At 31.2% G+C, this 22,428-nt stretch overlaps 2 long non-coding RNA genes across 2 annotated transcripts; both read left to right on the top strand.

Moving 5' to 3' along the window:
- Nucleotides 1–17,641: 17,641 nt before the first annotated feature.
- On the top strand, nt 17,642–18,289 carry LOC142242980 (uncharacterized). Its single transcript, XR_012724278.1, has 2 exons — nt 17,642–18,019; nt 18,087–18,289. It is a non-coding gene; the product is annotated as an uncharacterized LOC142242980 (long non-coding RNA).
- A 2,061-nt stretch (nt 18,290–20,350) lies between these two features.
- LOC142222295 (uncharacterized) lies at nt 20,351–21,135 on the top strand. The gene is made up of 3 exons (XR_012718299.1): nt 20,351–20,504; nt 20,562–20,720; nt 20,824–21,135. It is a non-coding gene; the product is annotated as an uncharacterized LOC142222295 (long non-coding RNA).
- The last annotated feature ends 1,293 nt before the right edge of the window (nt 21,136–22,428 follow it).

Genomic DNA, 22,428 nt, shown 5'->3' with positions numbered 1-22,428 from the left:
TTCTATAGAAAATTTTGTCAAAATTTTATTTCTATAGAAAATTTTGTAACAATTTCATTTCTATTAAAAATTTAGTCAAAATTTTATTTCTATAGAAAATTGTGTCAAAACTTTATTTCCATAGAAAGTTTTGTCAAAATTTTATTTCAATAGAAAATTTTGTCAAAATCTCATTTCTACAGAAAATTTTGTCATAAATTTATTTCCATAGAAAATTTTGTCAAAATGTTATTTCTATAGAAAATTTTGTCAAAATTTCATTTCTATTAAAAATTTTGTCAAAATTTTAACTCTATAGAAAATTTTGTCAAAATTTTATTTCTATAGAAAATTTTGTCAAAATTTTTTTTCTATAGAAAATTTTGTCAAAATTTTATTTCCATAGAAAATTACGTCAAAATCTCATTTCTATAGAAAATTTTGTCAATATCTCATTTCTATAGAAAATTTTGTCAAAATTTTATTTCTATAGAAAGTTTTGTCAAAATTTTATTTCTATAGAAAATTTTGACAAAATTTTATTTCTATAGAAATTTTTGTTAAAATTTCTTTTCTATAGAAATTGTTGTTAAAATTTCATTTCTATAGAAAATTTTGTAGAAATTTTATTTCCATAGAAAATTTTGTCAAAATTTCATTTCTATTAAAAATTTTGTAAAAATTTTATTTCCATAGAAAATTTTGTAAAAATTTTATTTCCATAGAAAATTTTGTCAAAATTGTATTTCCATAGAAAATTATGTCAAAATCTCATTTCTATAGAAAATTTTGTCAAAATTTTATTTCTATAGAAAATTTTGTCAAAAATTTATTTCTATAGAAATTTTTGTTAAAATTTCATTTCTATAGAAAATTTTGTCAAAATATTATTTCTATTAAAAATTTTGTAGAAATTTTATTTCTATAGAAAATTTTGCCAAAATTTCATTTCTATTAAAAATTTTGTCAAAATTTTATTTCTATAGAAATTTTTGTTAAAATTTCATTTCTACAGAAAATTTTGTCAAACTATTATTTTTATTAAAAATTTTGTTGAAATTTTATTTCTATAGAAAATTTTGTTAAAATTTCATATCTATTAAAAATTTTGTCAAAAATTTATTTCCATAGAAAATTTTGTCAAAAATTTATTTCCATAGAAAATTTTGTCAAAAATTTATTTCCATAGAAAATTTTGTCAAAATTTATTCTATAGAAAATTTTGTCAAAATTTATGTCCATAGAAAATGCTGTCAAAATTTTATTTCTATAGAAAATTTTGCCAAAATTTTATTTCCATAGAAATTTTTTTCAAAATCTCATTTCTATAGAAAATTTTGTCAAAATTTTATTTCTATAGAAAATTTTGTTAAAATTTTATTTCTATAGAAAATGTTGTCAAAATTTTATATCTAAAGTGAAGTTTGCGAAAATTTTATTTTTATAGAAAATTTTGTCAAAATTTTATTTCTGTAAAATATTTTGTCAAAATTATATTTCTATAGAAATAATTCTACCAAACAGTAAAAAACTACAATTTTTATTAGAATTCTATTGCATATGCATTCAAGGCCACATTAAACGCGACACCTCTTCGCTTGTCCCGTTGAACTATCCGACTAACCCTCAGATCTCTCTATATGCATCCTTTCGTAGCTTCTTGATCTCGGTACTGTGCACTTTTTTGTGTGGATTTTCGTTTTGGTGATCAGAGAAATTATTTTACTCTTTGAATAACACAGTTATATTCAGCATAATCGATTTAAAGCCACATTATTCCTGTAGGCCCATAAGGTTAATGGCCCTTTGGATTATTCCACCAATTTCAAACAAAGCAGACATTCACACAAAACATCCATCAGACATCTTCCAGACTCAAGAACGCAAAAACAAATGCGTAGATGTTAATATGGGATAATAACACAAGGACATTGTGACTGCTGGATGAATGCTGTGAAGAAAGTCTTTCGTCTTAGCCTGCAAAAGTATAGATAGACAATGTACAATAAGCGAGAGATTTAGCATAAAAAGAAACAATTATATCGTTGACATCCACACACACACACACAGCTACAGATACACATCCTTCAATGTTGTAATTGTATTCAAAGGGCTTGATAAGATGAGTAAATACTGGAAAACAGTCACATTTATACATTTCCACTTGAATACATCTGCCTTTGAGACTGGGGATGAAAGTAAAGCATGTTCCTCTTATTATCATTAGAAACGACTTTGTCAATGATCCTAAGAGAAATCCTGTCCTTTCAGTGTCATATTAAAGATTTTACATAACATATTGTGTGGGTACTATGTGTGGCGGTTTTCCTTTCTGAATTTTCTTATGAAAAGGTAATGAGATGTAGTGATATATCAATTTAAGAATAACAAAACGAAATGCTGGTAACTACATAACTTTGTTTAAATATTTTTATGAAAGCTAAACTTGACTTAAAGAACTTAAATATATATAGAAGTTATATCTAAATCTGAACCGATTTAGCTGATATATTGCATATTTTACGAAAGCCCCAAAATATTTGATTGCCCGTAGTTTTGAGAAAATACGTTGATAAATGCGTCAATTATGACCAGATCGGTGATAAATATATATGGCAGCTATATTTAAATCTGAACCGATTTTTTTTTTCAAAATCAATAGCGATTGTCTTTGAGTCAATGTAAAACTATGTGCCAAATTTGAGGACGATCGGACTTAAACTGCGAGCTGTACTTTGCACACAGACAGACGGACAGACAGACAGACAGACAGACGGACAAACAGACAGACGGACATCGCTAAATCGACTCCGAATTTAATTCTAGGACGATCGGTATAACAGGTTGGCTTATAAGTCCCCGGTCTGACACATAGATGGCGTCGCTAGTATTAAATGCGTATTATTTTTATATAGTACCAACCTTCAAATGATTCGTGTAAAAATTTGACGTCTGTAAGTAAATTAGTTTGTGAGATAGAGCGTCTTTTGTGAAGCAACTTTTGTTATTGTGAAAAAAATGGAAAAAAGGAATTTCGTGTTTTGATAAAATACTGTTTTGTGAAGGGGAAAAATACGGTGGAAGCAAAAACTTGGCTTGATAATGGGTTTCCGGACTCTGCCCCAGGGAAATCAACAATAATTGATTGGTATGCAAAATTCAAGTGTGGTGAAATGACCACGAAGGACGGTGTACGCAGTGGACGCCCGAAAGAGGTGATTACCGACGAAAACATCAAAAAAATCCACAAAATTATTTTGAATGACCGTAAAATGAAGTTGATCGAGATAGCAGAGGCCTGAAAGATATCAAAGGAACGTGTTGGTCATATCATTCATCAATATTTGGATATGCGGATGCTCTGTGCAAAATGGGTGCCGCGCGAGCTCACATTTGACCAAAAACAACAACGTGTTGATGATTCTGAGCGGTGTTTGCAGCTGTTAACTCGTAATACCCCCGATTTTTTCCGTCGATATGTGAAATGGATGAAACATGGCTCCATCACTACACTCCTAAGTCCAATCGACAGTCGGCTGAGTGGACAGCGACCGGTGAACCGTCTCCGAAGCGTGGAAAGACTCAAAAGTCCGCTGGCAATGAAATGGCCTCTGTTTTTTGGGATGCGCATGGAATAATTTTTATCAATTATCTTGAGAAGGGAAAAACCATCAACAGTGACTATTATATGGCGTTATTGGAGCATTTGAAGGTCGAAATCGCGGCAAAACAGCCCCATATGAAGAAGAAAAAAGTGTTGTTCCACCAAGACAACGCACCGTGCCACAAGTCATTGAGAACGATGGCAAAAATTCATGAATTGGGCTTCGAATTGCTTCCCCGCCCACCGTATTCTCCAGATCTGGCCCCCCAGCGACTTTTTCTTGTTCTCAGACCTCAAAAGGATGCTCGCAGGGAAACAATTTGGCTGCAATGAAGAGGTGATCGCCGATACTGAGGCCTATTTTGAGGCAAAACCGAAGGAGTACTAACAAAATGGTATCAACAAATTGGAAGGTCGTTATAATCATTGTATCGCTCTTGAAGGGAACTATGTTGATCAATAAAAACGAATTTTGACAAAAAAAATGTGTTTTCCTTTGTTAGACCGGGGACTTATCTGCCAACGATGGGTCTCAGACTTTTCCTTCTTGGCGTTACATACAAATGTACAAAGTGGTTGGATGTACAGCTGTTTCGGAATTACCACATTCCTCATCAGCATCCTCTACTTGCAGCAAAACTATCAACCTATTATCAGAATAAATTCGAGTAATTCACTCAACCCAAAGTGAACTACACTTGAACCTCCCGAAAAAGGGTTTGATAGTCGGCTACTGCTTAAACAAATTTGCCAGCATATCTGCTTGTTTAAGCAGTAGCCGACTATCAAACCCTTTTTCGGGAGGTTCAAGTGTAGTTCACTTTGGGTTGAGTGAATTACCCGAATTTATTCTGATAATAGGTTGATAGTTTTGCTGCAAGTAGAGGATGCTGATGAGGAATGTGGTAATTCCGAAACAGCTGTACATCCAACCATCTTGCAGTCTATAGGGCTTTGCCCAAATAAATTTGACAAGCATACTTTTCCTCTGTTGGTTAAGCTACACTTGTAGTTTAGTCAATGCATGGCTTTAAGCTGAGATCAAAAACAACAATAACGATTGAAGAGAAGCCAACAATAACAAACAAAACGAAATGTACAAACTTATTATACCCTGTACCACAGTAGTGGTGAAGGGTATAATTATTAGAGTAAAGGAAACATAGTAATTCCATGAACTAAAAAACTTTTTTTTAAGTGTAGGATCAAAAAAATTTAAATCAGTATTGAGGTCTCATTTATAAAGGGTGATTCTTTTGAGGTTAGGATTTTCATGCATTAGTATTTGACAGATCACGTGGGATTTCAGACATGGTGTCAAAGAGAAAGATGCTCAGTATGCTTTGACATTTCATCATGAATAGACTTACTAACGAGCAACGCTTGCAAATCATTGAATTTTATTACCAAAATCAGTGGCAGAAAATCCGCTTTTTTATCGACAAATTTTGTTCAGCGATGAGGCTCATTTCTGGTTGAATGGCTACGTAAATAAGCAAAATTGCCGCATTTGGAGTGAAGAGCAACCAGAAGCCGTTCAAGAACTGCCCATGCATCCCGAAAAATGCACTGTTTGGTGTGGTTTGTACGCTGGTGGAATCATTGGACCGTATTTTTTCAAAGATGCTGTTGGACGCAACGTTACGGTGAATGGCGATCGCTATCGTTCGATGCTAACAAACTTTTTGTTGCCAAAAATGGAAGAACTGAACTTGGTTGACATGTGGTTTCAACAAGATGGCGCTACATGCCACACAGCTCGCGATTCTATGGCCATTTTGAGGGAAAACTTCGGAGAACAATTCATCTCAAGAAATGGACCGGTAAGTTGGCCACCAAGATCATGCGATTTGACGCCTTTAGACTATTTTTTGTGGGGCTACGTCAAGTCTAAAGTCTACAGAAATAAGCCAGCAACTATTCCAGCTTTGGAAGACAACATTTCCGAAGAAATTCGGGCTATTCCGGCCGAAATGCTCGAAAAAGTTGCCCAAAATTGGACTTTCCGAATGGACCACCTAAGACGCAGCCGCGGTCAACATTTAAATGAAATTATCTTCAAAAAGTAAATGTCATGGACCAATCTAACGTTTCAAATAAAGAACCGATGAGATTTTGCAAATTTTATGCGTTTTTTTTTAAAAAAAAGTTATCAAGCTCTTAACAAATCACCCTTTAGAATTCTTTTCACGGTATATTAATAAAGCCATTGACGTACAAACAAATGACATTTTAAAAATCCAAATTATAACGGATACATCGAAATAAGTCTTAGCCCATATTTGAAGCGTTTTTATCTTAAATCTAAAGATTCAATATTTCAGTTAATTTAAGGATGATTTCTTTAAATCAAAATTATGTTTCTTTACTGTGAAGAAAATTGGCATAAGTGCAAAGACATGCGACTTTAACGGAGGGACGCAAATTTCAAAAGTTTGTGTCTTAAGTTTAATGAAAAACAAGTAAGGAAAGTCTAAAGTCGGGCGGGCCGACTATATTATACCCTGCACCACTTTGTAGATCTAAATTTTCGATACCATATCACATCCGTCAAATGTGTTGGGGGCTATATATAAAGGTTTGTCCCAAATACATAAATTTAAATATCACTCGATCTGGAAGAATTTGATAGACTTCTACAAAATCTATAGACTCAAAATTTAAGTCGGCTAATGCACTAGGGTGGAACACAATGTTAGTAAAAAAATATGGGAAACGTTTAAATCTGAAGCAATTTTAAGGAAACTTCGAAAAAGTTTATTTATGATTTATCGCTCGATATATATGTATTAGAAGTTTAGGAAAATTAGAGTCATTTTTACAACTTTTCGACTAAGCAGTGGCGATTTTACAAGGAAAATGTTGGTATTTTGACCATTTTTGTCGAAATCAGAAAAAACATATATATTGGAGCTATATCTAAATCTGAACCGATTTCAACCAAATTTGGCACGCATAGCTAGAATACTAATTTTACTCCCTGTGCAAAATTTCAACTAAATCGGAGTTAAAAATTGGCCTCTGTGGTCATATGAGTGTAAATCGCGCGAAAGCTATATATGGGAGCTATATCTAAATCTGAACCGATTTCAACCAAATTTGGAACGCACAGCGACAATGCTAATTCTACTCTCTGTGCAAAATTTCAAATAAATCGGAGCAAAAAATTGGCCTCTGTGGTCATATGAGTGTAAATCGGGCGAAAGCTATATATGGGAGCTATATCTAAATCTGAACCGATTTCAACTAAATTGGGCATGCAAAGCTACAATGCTAATTCTACTCCTTGTGCAAAATTTCAACTAAATCGGAGTTAAAAATTGGCCTCTGTAGTCATATGAGTGTAAATCGCGCGAAAGCTATATATGGGAGATATATCTAAATCTGAACCGATTTCAACCAAATTTGGCACGCATAGCTACAATCCTAATTCTACTCCCTGTGCAAAATTTCAACCAAATTGGGGTAAAACTCTGGCTTCTGGGACCGTATTAGTCCATATCGGGCGAAAGATATATATGGGAGCTATATCTAAATCTGAACCGATTTCAATAAAATTTGGCACACTTGGCTATAGTACTAATTGTTCTTCTTGTGCAAAATTTTAGGCAAATTAGGGTAAAACTCTGGCTTCTGGGCGAAATATATATATGGGAGCTATATCTAAATCTGAATCGATTTCAAAATTAATAGGGTTCTATTCTGAGCCAAAACACATACTTGTGCCAAATTTGAAGTCGATTGGATTAAAACTGCGACCTAGACTTTGATTACAAAAATGTGTTCACGGACAGACAGACGGACAGACTCAGGAGCCCACCCTGAGCATTTTTGCCAAAGACACCATGTGTCTATCTCGTCTCCTTCTGGGTGTTGCAAACATATGCACTAACTTATAATACCCTGTTCCACAGTGTGGCGTAGGATATAAAAATGTTGAAGCAAAGATTATAAACTTTATTTTAATTAAAATTTCATTATTTTAAAGAAACACATATTTTCTAACAGTGTGGACGAGGGGTAACCATATTGAAGCTTAAAATGTCCTTACATTTAAGTATCTGCATCTATGGCTCGTAATCGATACCAAACACTTTAAAGAAAGTCCAAAATCTTTGGATCCAAGTAAACTATGTGTTTTTGGAGTTCAGCTAATAACTAATATTAATCGAACCAATCATGTATTAATTATATAAATATTAACTGGTTTTTATACAAAAGCCATTTATTACACATTTAATTAGAAGCAACATCAGCAATTTATACAAGATAATCCATTGCCTGATTGCTCTATGACAATATAAAGTTGTTCATTAACAATAATGTAATGGCATCACTTGTTGTTGTATATGTAATAATATTAATTAACCTAATCCACAAAATAAATGTTTATTTATACATACATCTTTATTAATCTTTTCGCACACACATACGCAGGAAAAAGACATTATAGCATATGGTAAGTACATAAGTGAAAAGTTAAATTTCAGAAAATCATGTCATGTCTTTAAACGAAAAGAGAATTGTATGGACATATTCACGCAGTGTTTGGCTACAATGGACATAAATTTGTGCATACCTGTATGGGGATATATCACAAATATTAATCATAGACAGATATGATTCTCTTCTCTTGTCATTATGTAGGTCAATCGTGTCTGAATTTGTTGCTTATTTCAGTTTACTGTATATGAATTATGATAGGTGATTGTATATCCTCAACAAAGGCAACATTTGTTACCATTCACTATTGATATTCATATTTTTGCTGCTAATAATGATGATGTGAACACATGTCTTGTGGTCATTGAATGCCAATTTTTATGTTAATTTTAATGAAAACTCTGTATATCATAAATGAGGAAATGAAAGATCAATTGTTCTGTTCTTTCTTCTATGTGCCTGTACATGAAATCCATAGTGTACACAGGAAAAAAATATCACCAAAATATTTCCAATTCAAAAGATGATTGAAGTTGAAAATTTGTTCAATTAATAAATTAATTGATACAATTAACTTTTTAATCAAGATAGAAACATTATGTTAAATAAGTCAATGATTGAAAAACCGAAACACAATATATTCGTAACATCTATTTGTGGTCGTAAAATACCCATAGATTTCGAATATCAGACAAATTGGATAAAACCAAAACATGGTTCATATATTTATGGTTCATATGTTCTTAAAATACCTCTAGATTTCCAGGTGATTTAGCATCTTTGGTTTAAAGTTTTTTTTTTGGAATTAAGAAAATATTTTTTACTTCGAAGTATCCGTCAAAATTTGGATTTTTAAACTAGCATTTGTTTGTACGTGAATAGCTTTATTAATATACCGAATGCTGGTGAAATTTCAGAGGGTTTCAAAGCTTCTCTAAGTGGTCTCACTGCAATGTGGAATCGGGCAGCACTCAGTGATAAGAGAGAAGTTCACCAATGTGGTATCACAATGGACTGAATAGACTAAGTGAGCCTGATACATCGGGCTGCCACCTAACCTAACCTAACCTAGTATGGGGGGTTATATTAACATTGTCATGCCGTTTGTAACACATCGAAATATTGTTCTAAGTCCCCATAAAGTATATATATATATATATATATATATATATATATATATATATATATATATATATATATATATATATATATATATATATATATATATATATATATATATATATATATATATATATATATATATATATATATATATGAAATTTGGCACAGGTAGTTGTTATTAATGTAGGTTGGATGGTATTGTACATGGGTCATAGCGGACTACTTTTACGTATATATATATATATATATATATATATATATATATATATATATATATATATATATATATATATATATATATATATATATATATATATATATATATATATATATATATATATATATATATATATATATATATATATATGTATGTCTAACGCATGTTTTGGGGACACAAAAATTTTGACATTTTTTACGGTTAATTCTGTTAAATATACTTTTTGACACTTATTGCACACAAAAATTGTCATGTTCGTTTATTTGTTGCTTATATATAACCGATTTTCTATTTACCGCATTTATTCGGGACTTCCTCCTATGTACCGCATATTTTGAGGACGTGTCCCCATTCTATGCGATACATGTAAAAAAATTAAGGATTGCCACTTTACTACCCTTTTTAGCAACTTTTTACGCCGTTAAATATACCGACTTTGAGCTCAGACGATTTGTGCAATGCAAAAACATTGATAACATAACTTGAATTTGAAGAATAAGAAGAAGTAAATAATATTGTAGGAAGAACTTTCGCTTATTTTATTATTATTTTTTTTTTTTGTCAAAAATATATATTTATAAATTATACAAAACCCATGGAAATTGAGTAATGATGGGATTGTCTTTTATACAAATGGCGGTTTTAAAGTATTCGCAGTAATGTTAATTTTTAGTTTGTCTCACATCGAAGGGAGTTTGAGGAAATAATTAGTACCGGTGCATTTCAATGTGAAGATTACAATTATTTCTAATTTCTTGAACTTTACTGTTGATGTTAATGTCTGTTTATATTGATAAGGCGATTGTCTCCTCAATTTTTCGACTTGAATATTGCAAATTTGTTGAATTTCAGCATTTTTCGTTTGTGTTTATTGGGATACTACATAAATTGAATTTGGAGAATAAGAAGAAGAACTAAATAATAGTTTACAGAAAATAGCCAAAACAATTTATTAAAAGGGCAAATATATAAATAAACTTCCTAGGGATAGAAGGGTCCATTCTGGTGCAATGAACTTTTCTTTTTGATTTCTTTGACGATTTAGTTGTAATAGTTCTTGGCGTTATGATCCATATAGTTATGGCTTTGGTACATCTGCTTGTATCCACATCAAGGAATGCTGGGCAAGTGAAAAGGTGATGCATGTCATGCGACCCTTAGTTGATGAGATACAATCTCTAATAGTTAGGAATTGATGCGGCTGTACATCCCTGATCTTGGTTGGTTCAAAACTACCCTTTGGTATAGGTATCTTTCCTCCTGTGCTTTAGGTGGGGAAATAATCAATTCAATACCCTGAATTTTGTCCTGAATTTTGTGTAAGGCGCAAGCGAATGTTAGGAGCATATAGCTTTAGATACTGGCGGACTTAAGCAGTCTGTTAATGTTTTTGGAGCAATATGGTTTGTTCAACAAAATAAAATAATAGAGAAGGTACAGTGGTTACGACTAGAAGTGCCCATATGTAATAGGTAATTATTGTTAAATGTGGTATCAAAATGGACTGAATAGTCTAACTGAGCCTGAAACTTAATCAGGCTGTCACTTTAACCTAACCTAACTCCAAGAAGAGTGTTAACCTAGCAGTTTCTCACCTCTTCATCCGCAGAAACACCATGAAGGTGAAGATCAACACTTACATTCCGACAAAAATATTCGAATGTGAATACAACAATCTGGGATAAAACACCTATTTAAATCAGCTTTCATATACATATGATACGTATAGCTAGAAGGAAATTTTAACTCCGTTTGCAAAATTTCAAGTAAATCTGAGTAAAACTTTGGCCGAAAGATATACAGTGACCCACATAAGTATTGTCCCACCAAACAATTTTATTTAAAAACCATATTTTAAAAGTGCTATGAAGCTATTTTAAATTAAAAAATATTATAAATTGGATTGTAACAGCATTAAAAATATAGATCACTTTTTATTTTAGAAAAAAAATTAAATTTAAATATTTAAATTATAAAAAATTAAAACAAGGCGAAGATTTTGATGAACAAAAATATTGGCACAGGTAGTTCAAAATTAGTTCTTTGGTACATTTACTACTTTTTGAGCATTCATTTTTGTTTGATAACATCATCAAGCAGTTTAGACAATGAATGGACAAATTTTTTGTTTTATTTGTAACTATATATCCCCATTCTTCCATCAACAATGTACCAAATTTAATCAAAATCGGTTAATAATAGTAGCCTTAATTTTGCGAACAACAAATACATGGTAAGGCGGACGGCCACCGAGGGCTAATCTGACTCAGGAGGTGCTTCTGAGACGATTGGTATACATTTAATGGAGCTTAAAATAAATATTTTTCGTAGGCACATTTTTTCGCAGATACCCTAACCACTATGTGATTTAGTTGCTGTGCCAATATTTATGTGGGGCAGTGTATATGGGAGCTATATCTGAACCTGAACTAATTTCAATGGAAGCTACATATGTATCTGAATCTGAACTGATTGAACTGCCAAATTTCGCGTAATTCGGAGTAAGACTTTGTCCTCTTTGGTTATATGGTCATTTGGAAGCTACATTTGAATCTGAACCGATTTTAATCAAGCTTATCATGCATAGCCGAAATGTCACTTCTATGCTCTATGTAAAATTTTACGTAAATCGGAGTAAAACTTTGACCTCCATTGTCATATTAGTTTAATTCGGACGAAACATGGGAGCTAAATTTAAATCAGTCAAATTCGGCATAGCAACAATCCAAATTCTACTCGCAAAATTTCATGTAAATCGCAGTAAAACTTTCTTCTCTGGTCGTCGGTCTGAATAAATGTTATATATAGAAAAGCGTTGCCACAACGAAATTCTATTTTGGACCAATTTTTTTCCCAAAATCGGACCAACATTTCCTCCAGCGGACCAAATTTACAAATTTCGAAGAAAAATGTCTAAAAACGTATTTTATTGTTGTACATATTGCTTTTATTAAAAAAGTAAAGTATACCAGAAATGACTTACATGATTTAGCGATTGACATAGTAATCAAAGCGTCGTCTTTTCAACGATTTACAATTTCAACCAACTTTGGCGCGTATAACTAGAATAACACATCTAACCCTTTTGCAACAATTTATGTATGCATGTCGGAGTAAAGCTTTGGTGTCTGCAGTCATGAGTGTAAATCGGTCGTATGATATATATGGGGACTATATTCAAATCAACCATCTTTGGTATGTGTAGATAGAATGACAAATTTACTCTCTTTCCCAACTGAAACTGGTCTCTATGAAAACGGTTTAACCATGTAATGCATTTTTTGAGGTATTAAAATCAGTACGCTGAGAACTACATATATGTGCACTAATAGAAAAAATTTTGTTATATTAACGAAATATGTCGTTAAAAGTCAGCCAATGAAACAAATTCGATAATATAGCGACATTTTTCGTTATTATAACGAATTTTCTGTTAACGTTTCGTACTATTAACGAATATTTTCATTGTATTAATGAAAATGTTTCGTTATATGAATGAATGTTTCGTTGGCTGAATTATAATGAAATTTTCTTTGTGTGTATCTACATCTGAACCGATTTCATTAAAACGAACTGACCACTGCAGCCATACAATAAATGCATATTATCAGCCTTATATTTGTATATCGAACGAAAGCCCAGTCAAGAAAACAAATCAATCACTCAAATTCAAATCAAGTTAGTTTTTGTATTTGTAAAAGTTCGTATCGTTTGTATGAAAATTTAATTGAAAATGTAAATTTGATGAGAGGAGAGTTTTATTATATTTATTTATTTATTTTCGAATTCAGCAGATCAAAATAAATACGAACAGCTACATCATTAAATGTATAAACAAAAAACAAATAGTTAGTAAACTTGTGTTATCGCACTCAAAAAAAGTGAACTCTCTTTTTCACTAAAGCCATTTTAACTCTATTTCAGTTCATAAAATCATTATCTTTGGGAAAAGTTTACTTTACTAAAATAATTTTTTGCCTACGTTAGTTAAATGAACCAAAAAACGGAAAAAATATACATAAATAAAGCATAAAGATTTCCTAATTTCGTATTTTTCACAAAATAGTTCATTATTTCTTTAAATTTGTAAATTTTACCAAAAATGTGTCCATCGTGAACTTCGTACACACATAGAAAACGACTTTTAACGACACAGTTCGTTAATATAACGAAACTTTTTCTAATAGTGTATGTCACTAAAGACATTATTGCAATTTGTAACCCCAAGTTATTCCTTCAAACTACAAAATTTTCTTTAACAAGTGAAAAAACTTAGTTATGTCTAATAAATTTTCTTGAATTTTTCGCAAAATATTTACTTCATTTTGTCATATCGGAATGATGGCATCGCTTGTAATATTGTTTAGTTAAAATTTTCCAAAAAATGTCAAAATTTTTCTAAAATTAATCGAAAGTTGTCTTTCCTGGTGGGTTCACTGTTTTTTCAGTGCGAAAATGAGTATTTTCAATTATTTGGACTTAGTATTCAGTCAAATTTTAGCAATGTTTTCACTTTTTTACTCGACAACAAAATATGAAGTGACTTTCATGGCGAAACAGAAGAACCCAAATGCAATTTATTTTGTTTGAAATACGAAAGTAAGTTCTTGTTCGATATACAGGAACAAGACATTTTTTATCTCTATAAAAAGACAAAATTAGACACTATTATCTAAAATGTATTTTTATGTCCCAGCAAAATGTTGATTGCAGTCAACAAGAGAATCCCAACATAAATCTGAAATGAATTGAAACACTATGACTCATAGTTTGATTATACATACGTATTCAGTAACTATTTATGTACAATAGGAGTGAACAAATTATGAGCGATATTGCCTTTAAATTGCTATGCACCTACTGTAAAGGTATTTTTGATTTTTGCAAATATTTTCATCTTGATAGTCTAAATTCTCCGTGTTTTTGCTTTACTGCAAGAGAGGGTTGTCCGTGAATTTTTGAAAAATGGAAAGGACAAATATTTCACTCTTGTTTATGGAACGCAAATCGCGTAGTAGTAGTATCTTTTTCCTATTTATTTTGTTCCAAATCATTTGCAATCATACACATTATAAACAAATCACATTCGTAAAACGTATAAAACTGGTATAAAAACCCGATTAAGATTCTGTATTGTATGGTGACAATCGATGAAAGGAGAATCTTGCGGTAAGCTGGGAAGACCAGAAGATCATGTTCTGAAGTGTGATTCAAAGAAGTGCACAATTCCAAAAAGTTTACATTTTCCATGATAGCTCACTCCCCAAGCCTCTCTATGATTGAATTGGACTGCAAACATCTTATCTATCGAATTCTCCAAATTAGGCTTTGTACGAACACCACAGCACTAACGAGAAGTCATCACAACTAAAAGTTTGAAGGATCGCTTGTTGTGCTTAAAAAAATTAAAAGAGAAAAATAGATGTATGTATTCTTAGAAAAATAGATGTATTATTTTTGTTTGTAATTCACGTCAGGGTTGATAAAGTTGTTACTTCTGTACTTTTTATTGATACAATTAGGGTACAAAAAGTGACATGTTACGCATGCCACACATCTGGTACTTTTTGAACCTTCATTATACCACATTCACACACTCCAAATTCAAATATACGCACTTTTTGGCAAAATAAATAACGCGATTGATTGTCTTCTTTTTGAGGAAAACTTGTGAATTTAACATGATTTTTTGGATGGGAAAAACGACTTATTTTGAAACGCTTATAAATATTTCAAACCCCAAAACATGTTAATGGTTCTCTCGTGAATTTTGCATTAAGGCCGGTACTACGTTCATTCTTGCGAAAAATTTTTATGGAAATAAAACACACAATAGTTTTTGAATATACAAATTATTTCTTAATTCACATTGCAAATGGCAGTTTCTATAAACGTCAGTTTTTCAACTCGAAAAAACAAAGTATCACAAATGGAATAAATTTCGCTAGTTTTTCGCATTTTTTGGTTTTGTATGGATTTTCAACGCAAAAACCGAACTGAATACCGGCCTTTAAGGCAGGTACTACGTTAATTCTTGCGAAAAATGTTTATGGAAACAATTATTTCGCACATAGAAAGTGGCGCTTTTTTAGGTAGCTTGGAGCGCTATTTAACAGGGAGCGATTTTAAATTAAGTTGGTGGCTGCTGCCTGCTATTACAAAATTAACATTTTATTTTCCTTGGGCAATTGATGTGCTACTTCTTTGATCCTTTGTATAGTTTCGGAACAAAACTATAGTCCGTGTTTGTGTAGATTTTAATATAATAAATTATTTCTTAATTCACATTGCAAATGGCGCCGTGCTATAAACATCAGTTTTTCAACTCGAAAAAACAAAGTATCATACTGAAAAAACAGTGAACCCACCAGGAGAGATAACTTTCGATTCGTTTTAGAAAATTTTAACTAAACAGTATTACAAGCGCTGGCATCATTCCGATATGACAAAAATAAGTAAATAATTTTCGACAAATTCAAGAAAATTTATTACACATAACTAAGTTTTTCACTTGTTAAAGAAAATTTTGAAGTTTGAAGGAAAATCTTGGAGTTCAAAATTGCAAGAATGGTTTTAGTGACATACGAAGTTCATGATAGACGCATTTTTGATAAAATTTACAAATTTAAAGAAATAATGAACTATTTTGTGAGAAATACGAAATTAGGAAGTCTTCATTTTTGCTTCATTTGTGTATATTTTTTTCTTTTTTTTAATTAATTTAACTAACGTACGCAAAAAATTATTTGAGTGAAGTAAACTTTTTCCAAACGTAATGATTCTATGAAATGATATAAAGTTAATTGGGCTTTAGTGAAATAGAGTTCATTTCTTTTGAGTGTATAAACGGAAAACATCTAAAACCCCAAAACATGCTTTGTGAGAACGACGTATAAAAACCACATGGCTTTTTCGTTGCATTTTAGGGTAGTATTTTGTCAAAGATTTCTCATATTATCTTCCACACATTTTCAAAGATTATGTCAATATTTTGGCAAACTGGAAGTAATTCGCAAAAAATGGTGTGAAAACGGTGAAATGTTTTAGAAAAACGAATGAGGAGAACGGGAACATATCATTATGCACCGTTCACATTATAAGTTCTTCCGGACGGAAGATCTGTGTTTCTAAAGAATCTTACAGTGTGGCCGAATCTAAGAATTTACTCACGTAACTAAAATATTGTTACGTTTTTATATTTAGGCGTTTTTAATTACCCGACAATTAAAACACAGTTCTTTTAAATAACGACAATCTACAATTTATTTACTATGACTTCACACTTTACAATTCGTTCACACTGGAGTTATTCGTTTGACGCTTTAATTAAGACTGACTCGTTAGCAGCATGTGAGCGCTTTTATATATGACGGTGTGGCAATACGAGAACATTCTGGTAGCACTACAATATTCTGGCAACGCCATAACATTCTTAGACAAGGCTAGAAGGATCTACGACCATTAAGTTATTCGTCTGGTGGCTGCCAAACACATACACACTCACATAGATATATGCTCGCATTACTACAACAACAATGACAATAGACAATGAGATGAAATGAGAAAGCAAAATAACAAAGCAAAGGGGTTGTTATTCTATGAGAGAGTAAGAACTAACATTTCGGTAAGCAAACAAAAGAACATAAAAGAAATTCAGGAAAATACTAGAAAATGAGTAGATGATTCCAAGAAGTGATAGCGAAATTTTATCGTTACAATTTGAAATTTTAAATTAACGGAAACTAATTTAAATAAACTTATGTCTATAATTATCAAATTCGTCACAATATCGATTGTGTTAACGATCCCATAAACAAGCAGTAATTTCGATTATGTCTTCAAACATAACATATAGTGTAGCCAATATTTGGGATATGTGCGACACGAACACTGTCATCAAATTGAAATGTTTTTGCATTTGAAAAACGCTCATCCTTTGTTTATTGGGAACCCCCAAACTTAAAAAAGTATATGAAGTGGCATCACTGACACTCATATGATCACATTTCACATCAGTGATGGGAATTAGAAAATATTTGGTACAAACTGAAAGGGATTTATGTTATTAAGGTATTAACAATAAAACACCTGATTACGTAATTTTCAACTAAAAACAAACTATTTCTATAATTATGCGTTTTCTAATTAAAACACTCAAATTGGCAACTATTTTTCGAAAAACAAAATTTAGCGGGCAAATTTTGTAGTGAATTTGGGCGGACAACTCAAAAATGTTTAAGTATTTAAATGAATTTTTAGGCAAAATTTTAAGCATTTTAGGCAAAATTTGTGCTTAATATTTTCTCTTTAGAATACGCCATATATATTTAATGTACATGTTTTGTACTAACTTTTTAAAAAAATTCAGCCATTAGCGAAAAAGTCGTAACCCTGCTAACATTTCAAAGTTCCATTTCATCTTCATCGCTACCACAGACTCGTAATTGTCACTACAACCATCCTACTGTGATGGGGGGCAGCATATCATAAAGTACAAAATGTACTTCATACATGTATTTTGCCATCACTACTTTTACAAAAGCCATTTTATTTTTTGTGAAACGCCAAGCGCAACCAGCTTGTTATATTTTATTTAAAAAAAAAACGAAAATAACGTTCTGAAAACATAGATTTTACGCTTAAAATTGTGAAAGGTATATTGGTGAACAATTTTTGATTTTCCAAATGGAATAAAGTGATTGTTTTTCAAATATTTTACAGACACGCTGCCTCCATCGAATAAAAACACTGGCTGATAGACGCTGCAACATGTAACTCGCTACTTGTAACTCTACATCATAATTAATGCAAAAAATTATGTTAAATGTGATGTGATAGTGGTATAAATGTTATATTTTTACGAATTTGTAAATGATTAATCAAATTAATAAATATCTAAACAAACGTGTTTTACTCGACCACAATGATTCTTTTACCACTATCTTAAAATGTGCTTTTTCTGATTGTTTGGAGGGTCTCTTATTGGCGTCGTTCTAAATTGATCTATAGAGGCACCTAATAATTGCACTCATGCGAAACCTTTTTGTAGTAACTTGGCGTGATACAACTTCTCAATAGTGACGGCGCTTTTCCGACGAGTTTTTGATATCGTATATGATTGTTTTCGACGTACTGGGGATTCTCAGAAGCGCCCCCAAATTCAAAAAATGTTGGCAGTGAAAATATATGAATTTTAAACTATCGATATCTCGAAAACTAAGCAATTTCAGCAAAATTTTTACTTAATATTTTCTCTTTAGATTACGCCATATATACTTAATGTGCATGTTTTGTATTATCTTTTCGAAAAAATGCAGCCATATTTTGAAGAGGTGCTAAAATAGTAGAATTTTCATCAATCGATATCTCAAAACCTAAGCATTTTAGGCAAAATTTTTACTTAACATTTTCTCATTCAAATACGCCATTCTTTCCCAATGTGCATGTTTTGTCTTAAGATTTGTAAAAAATGCACCCATTTAAAAAAAAATTAAATACTTAAATTTGCAACGATGCATACTTAATATTTTCTCTTTATAATACGCCATATATACCCAATATAAATGTTTTGTATTAACTTCTTGAAAAAAGCGGTCATTTTTCGAAAAAGTCGTAAAATATGTGAATTTTCAACGATCGATATCTCGAAAACTAAGCCATTTTGGCAAATTTTTTACTTAACATTATCTCTTTAGAATACACCATATATACCCAATATACATCTTGTATTAACGTATTGAAAAATGCAGCCATATTTTGAAAAAGTGCTAAAATAATTGAATTTTCATCGATCGATATCTCGAAAACTAAGCATTTTTGATAGCATTGTTACTTGAAACAAAACTAGGGCTTTATGATAAAATTTGTGCTTAACATTTTATCTTTACAATATATTATTTATACCCAATACGATCTTGTTTTGTTAAATTTTGTAAAAATGCAGCCAATTAAAAAAAAAATAACAATATACATTTTCAAGGACCGATATCTTGAAAAATTAAGCCATGGCTGCAAAATTGTTACTTAGCTTTTTCTCTTTAAAAATACTCTATTGTTACCCAATATGAATTTTTTTATAAAATTTAAAAAAAAATACAACCATTAAAAAAATTTTACAAATTTAAAATTTCAACAATCAATATCTCGAAAAATAAGTCTCTTTGGCAAAATTGTTACTGGACCTTTCATCTTTAAAATAAACTAGCTATAACCAATATGCACTTATTTTGTTAAATTGTGTAATAAAAGCAGCCAAAAATTTTTAAAATATTGTAATTTTCAAGGATCGATTTCTTGAAATCAATCACTCAAATTCAAATCAAGTTAGTTTTTGTATTTGTGAAAGTTCGTATCGTTTGTATGAAAATTTAATTGAAAATGTAAATTTGATGAGAGGAGAGTTTTATTATATTTATTTATTTATTTTCGAATTCAGCAGATCAAAATAAATACGAACAGCCACATCATTAAATGTATAAAGAAAAAACAAATAGTTAGTAAACTTGTGTTATCGCACTCAAAAAAAGTGAACTCTCTATTTCACTAAAGCCATGTTAACTCTATTTCAGTTCATAAAATCATTATCTTTGGGAAAAGTTTTCTTTACTAAAATAATTTTTTGCCTACGTTAGTTAAATGAACCTAAAAAATGGAAAAAAATATACATAAATAAAGCATAAAGATTTCCTAATTTCGTATTTTTCACAAAATAGTTCATTATTTCTTTAAATTTGTAAATTTTACCAAAAATGTGTCCATCGTGAACTTCGTACACACATAGAAAACGACTTTTAACGACACAATTCGTTAATATAACGAAACTTTTTCTAATAGTGTATGTCACTAAAGTCATTCTTGCAATTTTTAACTCCGAGTTATTCCTTCAAACTACAAAATTTTCGTTAATTTTCTTTCAGTGTATTCCAATAAAACTATTTTTGACAAAATTCAAAATCGAATCAAATCAAATCTAAACTATCTATATATACAATGTAAAGTCGCCCGCCGATAATCGCTGTCATTATATTCTCACGTCGTGGATGGCACCACCTCTTATGCCATCACTATAAAAAAAATACATTCATTGTGAGAAACAAAACAAACCAAAGATAATGTAGTTTTTGAATTTCGAGGCAAACGGTAAGTAAAAAAAGATTTGTCAAAAGATAATTATTTAAATATAATTTCAATTTTCAGGTGACTTTGCCAGGGAACTTGGCATAAAATAAAAATGTGGTTATATAAGAACAGTAAAGGCTTCCGAAACTATAAAATGACAACGACGCTGAGATTATAAGGCACAAGGATGTTGAATGTTGAACTAAATTTCCTCGTCCCTTGGGATACAATAGAAATGTGGGTATAAAAAATGAATGATGACCAATTTGTTAAAGCCTTTTGGCTGTTTATGCTGATGTTTTTTGTGTTTTTTTTTCCTATGCCATGTTTTTCATTGCAGACAGAATATAATTGCTGGGCAACTGAAGGTGTAGCAGGAAGAAGTTTCAAAATGTATAAATCATAAACCTTAAAGCGGGAGACTAACGTCTACTGGATATATAGAAAAGAACAGTGATGGTGAGATCAATGCCACAAGGATCCTCGTGAACGATAACAATTTTAATGATGTTCCGTTTATTTGTAATGCAATGACTTGGAAAATGAAACTAAATGATAAATTTGACTCGCGAAACAATTTGCATTATCTAAGCTTGGTGCTAAAAAAATACATTAGCTTTGAAGTATAAAAATAAATGGAATTGAAAACCAACACGTTTACTTTGATTGTGCAATTTAGTTTTTTATGATGTGAATGTGATAACAACTACTATATATATATACAGATTGTCAACTTAGATTTATAAATAGATTTGGTGGAAATTTGTTTCGATTTTGACATAGCGCCCTATATATAGTAAGTCATGTGATAATGGAGGTCAAAGTTTCAGCAATATAAATCTTTTGTAGTGTACCCAAATGACCACAGAGGCTAAAGTTCTTATCCGATTTTCTTGAAATTTGGTCGAAATTAGTTCAGATTTCAGATCTTTTGACGGATTTTATGTCATTTGACGACTTAAATCAATGTTTTAATCCGATTTTCTTGAAATTGTGAGTAGAAGTGACATTGTACCTATACGAGTCAAAGATGGTTGAAATTAGTTCAGATTCAGATATAACTCCTATATATATCTTTTGACGGATTTACTCTCATTTGACGACTGAAGTCAATGTTTTGACCCGATTTCCATGAAATTTGGCACAGTGAGTAGAAGTGACATTGTAGCTATACAAGTCAAAGTTGGTTAAAATTTGTTCAAATTCAGATTTACACTCATTTGACCACAGAGGACAAAATTCTACTCCGATTTACATGAAATTTTGCATAAGGAGTAGAACTTTCCTAATAACTATACTTGTCAAGGTTGGTTGAAATCAGTTCAGTTTCGGATATAGCCCCCATGTATACCCAAATGACCATAGGGGCCAACGTTTTAATCCAATTTTCTTGAAATTTGGCACAGTGAGTAGAATAGACATTGTAGCCATTCAAGTCAAAGTTGGTTGAAATTAGTTCAGATTCAGATATAGCTCCCATATATCTCTCGACCGATTTTCACACATATGACCAGGGATTCGGAGCGGTCCATTTTTTGCTCCGCTACTTTATAGATAAAACTATTTATTTATTTACTTATTTATAATCATAAAAATTATGAAAATAAACCAAAATATAAGTTTTAACATAAGTTTTGCGACCTGTTACAGAAAATTACATTCCACACACTGAAAAAAATATTTTCAGAGGACAAAGATTTAGGAATGCGCATTTCTCTCATATAAAGTTTTTTCTTGTTCAAAAGACAAAGAAAAAAATGCTCAATGAAGTCGTTTTGTCCTTATAGTTAAGTGTTTCCACTTAAAATTTGGTATCCTAACATTAAAGAAATTTTCTTTTTGTCTTCATGGAAGAATATATATGGGGAATTTGTTCCAATCTAAACCGATTTTGACCAAATTTGCTATACAATAATATTGTACACTCAATGCACAATTTCAAAAT

The sequence above is a fragment of the Haematobia irritans genome, chromosome 1 (genome assembly GCF_050003625.1).
Source record: "Haematobia irritans isolate KBUSLIRL chromosome 1, ASM5000362v1, whole genome shotgun sequence".
Classification (NCBI taxonomy): domain Eukaryota; kingdom Metazoa; phylum Arthropoda; class Insecta; order Diptera; family Muscidae; genus Haematobia; species Haematobia irritans.
This window is presented reverse-complemented; position numbering and strand designations above follow the sequence as displayed.